This window comes from Carassius auratus, unplaced genomic scaffold (genome assembly GCF_003368295.1).
Source record: "Carassius auratus strain Wakin unplaced genomic scaffold, ASM336829v1 scaf_tig00214644, whole genome shotgun sequence".
Classification (NCBI taxonomy): Eukaryota; Metazoa; Chordata; class Actinopteri; order Cypriniformes; family Cyprinidae; genus Carassius; species Carassius auratus.
This window is the reverse complement of record NW_020527747.1, coordinates 140,282-154,181: the sequence shown is the minus strand read 5'-3', so window position 1 is coordinate 154,181 and position 13,900 is coordinate 140,282.

Sequence of the window (13,900 nt, the reverse complement as noted above, 5' to 3'; positions counted from 1 at the left end):
GCTTCGGGGGTACCGCGGTGGAGTAACCCAGTACCTTTGTGATTCTTTATAGACATAAACAGAGAGAAGTAGTTCCGGCTACGATGTTCTTCCGCAAGACGCAAGCAGTTCTGTTTATTAACCGCTAGAGCGTCAAAAGTTCCCTACCGCAGCTTTAACAGAACACTTGCATAGAAAAGCACTCAATGGAAGAAACAGTTCTATATATACACAAGCCAACCCCAAATAATTAGAGAACATTACCCCACATATGCATAAAACCAACTGAAATGTAGTCAGCAGACAATTTCCTACAAAAAATATATATGCACATATAAACACATGACTACTTTTTATAAGAATGGCTTTATATCAAATTCTTCATTAAGACCATAGGGAGACATTATATTTAAATAATGTATCGTAAAATTATTCCCGTTGGAGAAGCCTTTTACCATGATTTCCTCCTCTAGACGGTTTATTGACCTGCTCCACCCCAATATTTCTAAGAGCGCTGACATTATGCCCTGCTAGTTTAAAATAAGCAGCGACAGGGCTGCGTTCATCCCCAGTTCTAATGGTAATTCTGGTCCGTAGCCCTCTTGTTGTTTTGCCCTCATATGATAAGCCACATGGGCAGTGAATAAAATAAATAACATGTGTGGTGCTACATGTAATAACACCACGAATACATAATGTCTTGCCAGTGTGTGGATGATTAAAATTTTTGTACTTACTGTAGGAGCACTGGCCACAAATGCCACATCTAGTTACCATCTGGCCTTCTAAGAAAAGACATTGTGAATTGTGGACATATAGGCCTTTTAAGTTAGGGGCATAATTAAAAATAAGCTTACGTTTTTCTGGGAAGATTCTGATTAGTTTAGGGTCCGAATCAATAATGTGTCAATGTTTGAAAACAAGTGGGGACTATTTTACGCAACAAAAAGGGGACTTGTTTGGATTTTTAGTGCACTTATTTGAGTGAAGATACTCATCTTGTTTACTCATCAAAAAACAATTTGACCGAATCAATACAATCTTGTTTGTACCCTCTATTGAGGAATCTTTTTGTCGAGTCCGCAGCCTTCTTTGAGTAAGATGAATTATCGCAGCATATTGGACATACACAGTTAAACTGACTGATCGGAAGACTTTTGACCAACGGCCCTGGGATGAAAACCTCATGCAATACAGTATTTTGATCCGTGGGCTTGTGAAAAAGATCGGATTTCATGGTCATGCCATCTTTATATACCTGAATATCCAGGAAACTGATGTGATGTTTATCATATTTTAAGTAAATTTCAAATGTTCATTACAAGAGTTCAGATACTCGTGGAAGCCCATTAATGTGCAATCAGTAATAAGAAAAATATAACCCATATGTAAGCAAGGCATAGGGGCCATTTTGCCTCCCATAGCAGTGCCTTTCTTTTGTATATAGAAGTCATCTTGGAAACAAAAAAAGTTATTGGTAAGAACTATGTTTGCCAAGTCTAATATGCACTCAGTGCTAGGTTTTGGCTCAACCTTATGTCAGATGGGGAAATGTAGAGTGGGCTGAGGGATAGTATGGGCTTTGTAATTTGTGTGTTTTATTTCGATTGCAGTGAGATCCTGCTTGCAGTGTCTGTGTGTAAAAGTATTGAGCACGTGTGATGTGTGTTTATAATGAGCACGTGTGTTGTTGACATTGTCTTGTTGGAAGCCTACTGTGGGTGTGGTATGTAATGGACTACTACAGATGGTCCCCATTGACTAAATAGCTGCTACACCTCCCGATCGTCGTAATCATAAACTCACAAGCTCTATAAAATCTACCATAAGGCAGAGCTCTGAACGCTGATTCTCCCTTCCTTACGTGGGTGCTCCTCAGCTGGCAAACGGCACAATCAATTGAAGATACGAGTAAACAACACATGCAGGTATTCTTAGAAACGGACATTCTTTTTCTTCCTCTCTTAATCTAGGGCTGCTCGATTATGGCAAAATCATAATCACATTTATTTAACATGATCATGAGGGGGGCCGTGTGACCAAAACTTTATAGGAGTCATTTATTTAAAGAGTGATAAATATCAAATCTGTATTTCCTGTAAATAAAGTTGCTACAATCATTATATCTGCACTGTTTACTTCACTGGTTTACACTCTTTCTACCATGTGCTGCTTTACTTATCTTTCTTTTTACATGACCTATATGTCCTCACTATAGACCGTATCACTCATCATGTCATCACTCTCTGTCATGTTCGCATGCTTAAACACCAGCAAGAGCCTATTTCCCTGCCTGCCCTTGACCAGGTACGGTAACTATTGACGCTACTGTCGTTCCAAATGTCCAACGAATCGGCATTAGCCGAGAGTATAGGCTCTTGCTGGCGTTTAAGCATGCAAACATATTCATAAAAGACACTAGGCTACTCTTCAAATACAGTTTATCCAAACATGTGTATTATTTTAGGTAGTCATTATCATGATAATCCATGTCCAAGAGTCAATTTCCTCGGATGAGACCGTTTTTTTTCCGTTACTTATTTGACACAATGTTATAAACACACACTGACCTCACCGAGCTTTTTATTTTGGCACTTCCGGTAATTTTTATTTTCAATTTGCATATTAGCTAAATATTTAGTTTCAAGCGAAACATTTAGATTGAATATTTATATTTAACTATTTAAAATATCTCTAAGTTGACAAATATTCATACCAGTTTTTAAACATTGTTTGACGCTAAATGTGACAAAATTTTGCTGTTGTTTTCAGCATGAGCTGCTTTAAAAATGGCAAATGGTGGGGCTATTAGGCTTGTTTAGACCCAATCAAGCTCATTTAAATCACAGGGTGGGTCAGTTGATTGTAAGGCCTATATCGAAACGTTGCCTTTTATTAGAAATGGGAGTTAAAAGCAGTGTGGCAGACTTTATATATAAATAAATATATATATATATATATATATATATATATATATATATATATATATATATATATATATATATAAATACTCACAGGTGACATTGAGCTGAACAGCAGGAGAGATGTAAGTGTGTTCCTGTAGAGCACAGCTGTATCTGCCTGCATCCTCTCTTCTGACTGACTGCAGCAGGAGTTGATTGTTTCTGTCTCTTCTCTCAGTTAATGGCTGTGAGTTTCTGTACCAGATGAATGTTGCTATGTCAGTCAGAGCGCAGCTGCTTTTACATGACAGACGGACTGAATCTCCCTCTGTCACTGTCTCAGGAGACTCCACCTGAAGATCTGAACACAACACACACATTATATCTAGTGCTGCTCTCATACACTGATTATTATTCAACATAATGCACAGAAGAAGAGTTGAAACCTTATCAAAGTCACCTGTGACAGTAAGATTCACTCCTGGATTACTAGTCTGTTCCTTGCTATCATCATCATCATCATCATCATCATCATCATCATCATCATTGTCATCATCGTCATCATCATCATCATCATCAGTTTTATTAGCGATGAATCTGAAATAGTACATGTGTTCATCCTTCTGTGTCACATGACTCAATCTGATGGTGCAGTTCTGCTGTTTATCTCCCAGATACTGAAGCCTCTGACTGTATTCAGGGTCCTCAGACAGATCTGTATGTTGCTCTCCTTCTTCACTTGATTCTTTACTTCCATTTTTAACAAGTGTTTTGGTCCAGAACACTTTCTTGATCTCATCTCCAGTAGGGTATGTATAATTGCAGCTCATTATCACTGATGAGTTCTTTAGTGCACAGATGTGTGAATGACTGTAATTCACACCCCAATCAACACTAGAAACCCCTGAAACACAGAATTCATAAGAAAAGATTAGTAGCAGTTACTAAAAGGTCAGGGTATATTCTGGCAAACAGTTTACAAATCACAGTTTGCAATCGGCAAAGCAATCTGTGGTACACGCCTCTACTAACACGTGATGGGTAACTGGCGAAGCACAATGTTCTCTGTGTTTTCCAGCACTATATCATAGAAAGAACAAGGTTTGAGAAGTAGAAGGTGGGAAAACAGTTAAAATGCTTCAAAGTTAAAGTTCATGCAAACAGATATTAATAAACAAGTTTAGTCAAATATTGATGGTTTAGGCCTATAACAAAACCCAGTGTTTAAGCAGAGTGCAAACAATTATATCACTGTAAAACCCGACAAGTAACTTAACTCAAACCGTTTGAGTAAACAGATTGCCTTAAACCATTTAAGTTTTAAAACTAACAGTTATGAGTACTCTGAACTTAATTCAGTTGAGTTCAGAAAAAGAAGCTATATATTGCAATTAAGTGATTAATTGAGTTATAATTGTGAATTAGTGATGAACACCTGTTAACAAACAGAATCACTGAAGAAAAGTGAAAAAAAGAACTACAACTGACTTCAGACAGCCTTAGATTAAATCAACTGAAATGAAATGCATTAAAGATCTGACCTCAAGATCAGATTAAACAACCCCACAAACAGCATCACCAGCTCCACTTATTAATAACCAGACTGACTTTATTTCTGTCAGACGTCTACAGAAGATCTTATTGAGAATGAACTAAGGTTTAGATGTTGATTTATTGTTTCATTTGAAGTAACCATGTTAGAGATCATTTGTCCTCTTGAAAAATTACACGCATGCGCAGTATCATCAGTTCCTCAGTTCTCAAATCGGACGTGTCCGAAAGAAACTGATGCAACCGGTTCTTATATTCTATATATTTATATGCTAACTACTTGTTTTGTGTGTGTGTGTGTACAGTAGTCAACATTTGAAGTGGATCAAATCCTTTAATCAAAGTTGTCCTAAAACATAAATACAAAATGCGATATTGTAATTTATTTATATAATTTATTTATAATATATATATATATTATATATATATTATATATATATATATATATATATATTAGAGGTGGGCATAGATTAATTTTTTTAATCTAGATTAATCTCACTGTGATCTTGAAATTAATCTAGATTAATCTCACTGTGATCTTGAAATTAATCTAGATTAATCTCACTGTGATCTTGAAATTAATCTAGATTAAAATGGCTCATTGCCGATGGCATTCAGAATATATGTGTTACCCAAATAAAATGGACAAACAGTAAGTCTTTGAGAAGGGGTTTATCAAGCTAGATGGTGCATTAGAACATCGAGTCCGTGCTGCACCACATACGTAACGCACACAGACTGCATAAGCACTGCAGACGGATTATGTGTGAAACAGGCATGAGCAGAGCCGTAGCTGGGGTCAGCGGGGACCCGGTGAAGGTTGTACCAGTGGGCCCTGTTTGAAATTGTTTAATTTGTATGTTCGTTTATTTTTATTTATTTGCGCTATTTACACAATGTTTAAGTTTTTTTCAAGTCTGTAGGTGTCAAGGTACAGATACCAAATAATTAAATGTAAAATAGCACTGGATAGTCTTCAATGTAAAAATGAAATTTTAAAATCAAACCTACATTTATTCAGACACCTTCAACATTTCTCACATTATTACAGTTTTGCTATATATATAAAAATATATATCTGGTGTCTGAATCATTTTTGGTTTGACTGTTAAAACTAAAAAGTAATTCAGTCAAGAGCAGTGAGTGATTTTCCTTCTTTCATTTTCTTGGATTAACATTACAGCAGCCAGTCGCTAAATTAGGTGCGGTCACTTTAAGAGATGATGAACGCATCCAATATAATACTCATCCATTTTTTTCATCAACTGTTTACTTTCACATAAGAAATAACTGACAGTTTTTTCTAGCATAATTTCCAAGGTGGATATTTTGACATATTTTGTATGTATTTGTCGGCACAAAAGCAAAAATAAGCAAATTCGATGTTCAAGTGTTTTTAGACGCCTTTCACTGCGTGAGCCTGAACACCAGACCACCGCGAGTACTGAATTGGGCTCTTTCACATCTTTTTTGTTTGTTCAAACTGCGATTTGTATTCATTCGTTCAGGGGCAGGAGGGACTTTGAGGAGAACTTTTCAGAAGAGAGCTCGGTTCAGTGTCGCTGTCCAGTTATATAAAATATCAAGGTGAAAGTCGTCATAGCTTGCTTAGTATAGACTCAGATCCCAACCCAACTTTGAGAATAGATTAACGGCAATATTTTTTTAATCGCCCGATAAGATAGCACGTTAACGCCGATAACGGCCCACCACTAATATATATATATATATATATATATAAATCTTGCTACTTTAACTGCGTTGGGCTAACCGAGACTTGTCATAGCAATCTGCATTTTGTAGTTTTGACTGCTTTTATTGAGAATGAACTTACTTATTTTACTGAGATGAAGGGTGGGACAAGGGATAGTTCAGGTGGGCTTGGGGTGTATGTGAGTGGGGTTGTTTTTCCCCCCTATATTCTTTTAATGTTCTATTCTTTTTCTATTATATTTTGCAAACTATTTTCTGTTCTAAGAAAGCAACACTAGACACTCAACACGGAATACTCTAAGGAGTATTCAAGCCATGATCTTTAGGCCTACAAGAGGGATGCATTGGGAACAGGATCCCATTGGACCCAGTCCAAATCATGTGGGAACAGGCGGTTTTCCTTTTGCTGATAACCGTGATTTGGCACATAACAAGAATAATGAAGTTACATTAAAACTAGGCTTACTGCGCTGGTTGATGTTACACATTGTTTGGTCATACACTGCTTACATTACTTGACCACCACCCCCACTGTCATTTTGCATTGTTATAGGATCTGCTCCACAGCAGGATTGACAGGACTGCATGACAAAACAAGCCCTATGTCTAGTCAAAAACAGCCCAAAGTAGAGCAATGACCATATTCCAAATATCATTTATATTCCTAAAATAAATATTTTACAGTCACTGTTGTGCAGATTGATCATAAACACAGTTTAAAGGCTTCCTTCCAGTGCCCCTCCTTCACAAAACTTAACATCCAGCACAGTTTTATCATAAGTACACTCTCAGAAAATAAAGTACATAATTGTACCTTTAAGGGTACAATAGCTTGTCACTGGGGCTGTACCCTCAAGGGTACAGCTTTTGTACCCTTGGCATAGGGTAAAAATTTGTACTCTTGTGATTTGTACCTTAAGAGACCAGTTTTGTACCTGTGGTGACAATTTTGTACCTTTGTTTAACAGTACAAAAATTCACCCTTCAAAAAGAGTATAATCGTTGACTATAATGAGAAAATATTTTATATATATTACCACACACGCTGAATTAAAATCAGAATTTACTTAATCCTTTTCATTTTAAAAACAATGTCTAACTATAACATAGAAATGCTCATCTACTGAGTGAGTGTAAATTGTCTGTAAATCCATTTCATCTCATGGTTTCAGTATAGTCCCTTTTTATCAGTCTTGACACTGCATGCATGAAAGTGACACTCATAGGACAAAGTATTCAACATTTTTCCACAAAGGATCCACATGGTGTCTATGTTAAAGAGATACTTGATTTGCCAAAACAATGGAATAGACTCAGAATGCAGTACATCTCGAGTTGGTTACTTCTATGCCTGCTTCTGATATTTTTTGAAGGACCTCCTTGGTTGAAAGCCCTGTAATAACCAGAGGTGTAAAGTCCAGGGGCCAAAGAGTAAAAGTCATGCCATATTTTTGTTCCACCCATGAACTCAGCAGCCAATTTCACCAGAAGAGGAACCACCCAAGTCTCAAACGAGTCTTGAGTGAAATCCCAAGTCCTCAAAGAGTTAAAGTTAATGAGATAATTAAGTGACTAATCAAATGATGATTGTGCATTAGTGATGAACATCTGCTGTTATTGAGTATTACAGAGGATCAGATGTTGATGTTTTATTGGTTAAAATGATGCCACCATCATAGAGTTCAGTGTTTGGTTTAGTTGTGCTCTTGACCCTTGACTTGTTGTGTCAGATCTCTCTCTGTAGCTCTGCATGTTGTGTTGTGGAGAAGAAAGAACAGTGATATATGAAGAACATATAGTCACAATGAGCTGTTTTAACTGTATCTCAGTTTTTTTGTCTTTCTTATCACATGTTTAGGTTTTGAATAATTCCAGTGGAACTATAGCATGCACACAAAAAAAGCATTGCTCTAATATTTACAGGGTATTATTTTTTTATTTGTAACACACATATAAGTCTGCACTCCAGTGCTTTTTAGACACACACATATATCAAGAACCAGCATATTAATCTCTACAATGGTGACAATCAACAAACTGCTTCATGTTGCAATACATGAATTACTCCCATAATGCAATAATGCACTCATGCATACTGAGTTTTTTACACTGTTAAAGAGTTGGATTCCCATGCTAAACATGGACAAAGTTTCAAAAATTAAGTTGTAAGTTTGAAGGAGTATTTTTGGAACAAAAATACTCCTTTCGGTTTGTCACAAGTTTAAATATCTCTGTGTTGTTAACTTAGCTATCGGCGCGTAAGCACATCAAGTAAACCTTGTACACCTTTAAAGGAAAAAAAAGACGACATAAAGTGGAACTTAGTCATTTTCCAAAACCGCTAAGCAAATATATACAGTTTCAATACATACCACATAGAGATGCTGTTGTAGTCATTGCTGCTGCTGCTCTCGTTCAGTTTCAGCCTCTGGATCTGATTCTGGATCATAAATAAATGGCTGAATCTGACTGTTATCCATGGTTTGTTTTGGATGATGTTTTTTTTTTCCTCACGGTAATGTCACAGCTTCCAAACGCTCTCAACGCAAAAGCCTACTGGCGCTCGTGATTCTTTAGCTCCGCCCACACGTCACGCCTCCAGCCGCTCGTGTTTTTCCAAAAAAAATCGGCACAGACTATTTTTCTCTTAGAAATATAATAAAACTAAAGACTTTTTGGAGATATGAAGGATGCAGTACTACTCTGTAGGTACTCAAGATTAACAGAAGATTGAGTGAAAATTAGTGATGTGTCGTTCGTGAACGAATCGTTCTTCTTGAACGAATCTTTTAGGTGAACGAATCGTTCTCGTTCACGCTATCCACTGACTCATATTTCTCGTTCAGTGAAGTTCCTCCCTCCACAGCAGCGCGGCGCTATAAGCAGCGCATGCGCAGCTCGGTGAACCGGGTAACAAGCATTTCATCTTGTCAAAGAATTACTCAACCTCGAGCCAATAGCCTTCGAGTATGAGATGTGACAGAGTATGTGATTTGTTCAATGTAGTGAACGAATACGCCCTTCAATGAACGAGTTTCATATGAGTCTGAACGAGATCTAGAGATCTTATCGTTCGTGAACGAAATGACTGAACTGGTACCCATGTCGTTCGTGAATGAGTTGAATGTGATACATCTCGTTCGTGAATGAAATGACTGAACTGGCACACATGTCGTTCGTGCACGAGTTGAATGATACATCTCGTTCGTGAATGAAATAACTGAACTGATACACACATGTCGTTCGTGAATGAAATGAATGAGAGTAAACCGGGTTAGTCTGCCATTTAGCATGTCAATCTCGCAAAAATGCAAAGCGCAGTTATAGTTACTGTACTGTGCACATACGCTTGTTTTGATATTTAGCAATTCCACGTTTAATCCCCGATTTATGAATGTGAATATATAATATACAAACTGTCGGACCAAACAATTAAAATGCTAAGAAGGCAAGAAAACCTTGTGCTTTGTTCATCTGAACAACTTAATTAGACTTTATATATTAAATGCGATTATACACACATTAATAAAGCCAGATCAGTTTTTGTAACAAGTGAATATGTTCGTTGATTTAAGACATAACACATAACACACTCTTTTTGCCACCTGCTGGCTTATTTTGTGTAATACGAAGAAATGGTCACTGAACGAATCAGTGAACGATTCTGAACGAATCATTTTGGTGAACGAACTGAAAATGAACGAATCTCTAGAAAGAATCATAATTTCCACCACTAGTGAAAATGAGCATTTCACCCCCCTTTAAGTATGCTGACCCATACTCAGAATTTGTACTTTGCATTTAACCCATTCAAAGTGCACACACAGAGCAGTGAATACACGGCGGTTATCTCTAAGAACTAAGCCACAAACTCTTCACTTCAGACATATAATCAAAAAATGTAATCGAGATCATACAGTCATCAAAAGCAGAAGTCATCTGCTAGATCAAGAGTTGTATCAGCATTGCACAAATGTTTTCTGCAAAACAATAATGCAATTGTTCAGAAGCAAATTTATAAAAACTGCTTAAAGGCTCAAGAGCTCAACTGAAGCAAATACTCACCACAATTATGGTGGCAAAGGTTGTTTTTTTGACACTCAAAAAGGTACATACATGTACCTTGAGGTCCAATAATAAGCCCTATGGGGTACGTTAGTGTAGATTGTACCTTGGGGGACAGAAATTGACTCCTACTGTATCCCTATTTCTGACAATGTAGAACACAAAATATTTCACTACAAGCATTTTGATTAAATTTAATTGATGCAATATTTCAAACCTTAATAAATCCAACTGCAACAGTTTAAAAGCTGTCCAAAATGAACTTGGAAACCCTGCTTCCAACACGATTATTCACCTTATTTTCCATATAAAAGCAGTAATTTGTCAATTGTATGGGTCTGGCTTCCAGTCTCATCCATGTCCAGCTATTTTTAGCTGTACAAATCAGCTTGTTTTGCTGCTTGAGATTGCAAATTGGTGTGTCTTACCTTAATACATTAATTAATAATTACTACATTAATTACATTACTTAATACATTAATTACGAACACCGTTAACTGCATGTTGTTATTCTTCTGTTATTTCCCTACAATGGCTAATGAACCAGAAGTCTTGCCCATAGGCTTACAACTGAATATCGCAATGCTTTTGTGACCGGCCAATTACAAAAAAAAAAAAATATAAATCTGATGTTTTTACGTTTTCCGTGGCGTGAGAACCTGAAAAAGATACACTAAGCCTAATCTGAGTGGTCAGACGGAAACGGATTTCCAGAAGGAAATGAAAATATGAGGATTCTAATCGGATATGCACAAAAATCTGAAAGTCTGAACAAGCCTATTAAGAAGCATCAGAAACTCACTGTGAATCATGAGAGAGAAGATGAGAGGAAGAAGTAGAGCCATTCTGACTGACATCACCAAAGAAACACCTGCAAATTCCAATATGGTTAAGATTTACCAGAAAATCTATTTCAGTTTTTCTACCTCAAAATTGTAATTGTAATTATTTGTGAAATTTACTAGCAATTTCTGAGTGAAATTTTTTTTTGTTTTTTGTTAAGTGTAGAAACATTGAAAATGTATAAACAAACAAACAAAACATGATTAGAAACTGGTCATACCGTAGTGCAGGACGACTCATCAGCTGAAAGCAGATGACACATGAAGAGAAATAAAGAAGGTTTAGCAGCCTCATTTATAACCAGAGTGGCGTCATTTCCACCTCATTTCCCCTTTCCTCTCTCCTTTTAACCTCTGATTAGTGACGTAAAAATAGTACATTAAAAAGACACTTAATATAAAATATTTTAAAAACACATATTATTTAACATGATTTGAGAATTTCTTTATAACATTTAATGTATTATACCTTCAGTAAAACATTTGAGTTTTTTTAAGCTGTTATTATGCATGTTTTAGCTTGAGTTTTGTTGCATTTACACACTTTTGACCAGCAGGCATCACTAGTGTGGGGTGTTTGAATCCTTTGAATCAGTTAATTATTTTGCGAGACAATTGGTTCAGCTTATTTGAGGCTTCAAAAAGGTTTGTTTCTCCCATCACTACAATAATGTAAAATTACCACACCACCCATATAATCAGAGACTGGACTCAGAATGATGTAAGGTATAACCATACGGTTTATGTTACAAAAACATGCCCAACAACTTAACATATTTCTGCTGTTTTCTCTGCCATATAAATGTGTTTAATAAACGTATAAACTCTTTCCTTCAGTGATTCTGCTTGTTAACATCAGGTGTCTTCACATGGTCAATCATCGATCTAGTAATCCCTTATTCTTATTAACTTTAACTCCAGTTCAGTGTTTATTTTTAAGCGTAGACTCAAATAAACTCAGTTTTTGCTGTGTGTACATCTGCTGACATATGAAGGCCCACGTATAGTTATTATTTATAGATTCTGTGACAATCCATTAATAGTCAAATAAAACAGCGGCTGTGTTTTCTGTTTCACATACGTACGTCTAATGAGCAAATCTCCAAAGGGTCGAAAAAAAATCAGCAAAAGTTTTTGTGCCTTGTGGCTGTTTTGCTGCTTTGATTTTGAATGATTATATGTTTAAAAAGTTTTAATTCAGTGAATTTCATTAGACACATTTAAAATCAGTATCATTCCAGTTAACCTTAAATTTGGTTTTGTTGGTGTAACCTTTGTATATATATATATATATATATATATATATATATATATATATATATATATATATATATATATATATATATATATATATTTCACTTCCCTGACACCTACCACAAGCTATAGTGAGACTTCTAGTCACTCACACTAAACAAAGTACTGACCAACGCCAGTGTTATTAATATGCCTGAGTGACGGAAATGGGCCTTAAAGGTTTGAAATAATAACTCACTCCATTTAACAATGGAACAACTTAGTCATCTGCATCATTCAAACAAAATTACCTCTACAAGGATCTGTGCAATTTTAAAGACATCCATATTGACACAATCAGGTCAAATAGGAAAATATATTGGCTATATCGCAACATGTATCCTAAGATTATTTTGGATATTGTGCTTACAGTAGGCAGGTCATGAAAATTATGACATTATGAAAATTTCTGCCAAAGGCTGACAGATAATTTATGATGTGGCAAGCTGTACATATTCCTGGTCTTGTACTGAGAGACTGTGCAGTGGAATTCACTGAAGTCTCTTCAACATCTCACTTAGTCAGGCCGTTGTCCCCACTTGCTTCAAAGCTACCACCACCATTCCAGTCCCGAAGAAGCCATCTCCATCCTGCTTCAGTGACTACCGCCCAGTTGCACTCATGAAGTGCTTTGAACGGCTAGTCATGCACTGTATAAAGTCTGTCCCCCTTCCACCCCTCACTGGACCCCTTCCAGTTTGCATATTTTAGTTTCCAACCGCTTTAACCGCATCACTACCCTCCACTCAGCACTCACACATCTGGACAAAAAAATACTCATACGTCAGAATGCTGCTTATAGACTTAAGTTCAGCATTCAACACAAGAATCATCCCTCAACAGTTCATTTACAAACTGATCCAGCTGGGGCTCAACACTTTGCTGCTCAACTGGCTGTTGGAATTTCTGACTAGAAGACCTCAGGCAGTACGGGTTTGCAGCAACCAGAGGTGGACACTCCAGGGGTCAGAAAGTAAAATTCATTCCATATGTTTATTCCACCCATGAACTCAGCATCTGATTTCACCAGAGGAGGAATCAAGTCATTCCTTCCAAGTCACCAACAAGTCTCAATTTAAATCCCAAGTCCTCAAAGAGTTAAAGTTAATGAGATAATTTAGTGACTAATTAAATGAAGATTTAATTAGTGATGAACACCTGCTGTTAACAATCAACATCACTGAAGAAAAGAGAAACGCAAGAACTATAACTGACTTTAAGCACAGCCTTGGATGAAATCAGTTGGAAGGAAAATAAAAAATAACTTTGTCGCCATAATTTTGGTGAGTATTTGCCTCATTTGGGCTCTTGAGCCTTTTAACAGTTTTGATAAGTTAGCTTCTAAGCAAATGCATTACTGTTTCACAACAAATATTTGTGCAATGCAGAAACAAACTAGCTGTAACTTATGCTTTTGATGACTGTATGATCTTGATTCAAATGTATTATTCTTAAAAAAAGTGATATTTTATTATATATTGCCACCATAATACTTCAATATTAAGGGGGGTCTGTTTAGGATTATGCATTTATTCATGATCATTTATCATATGA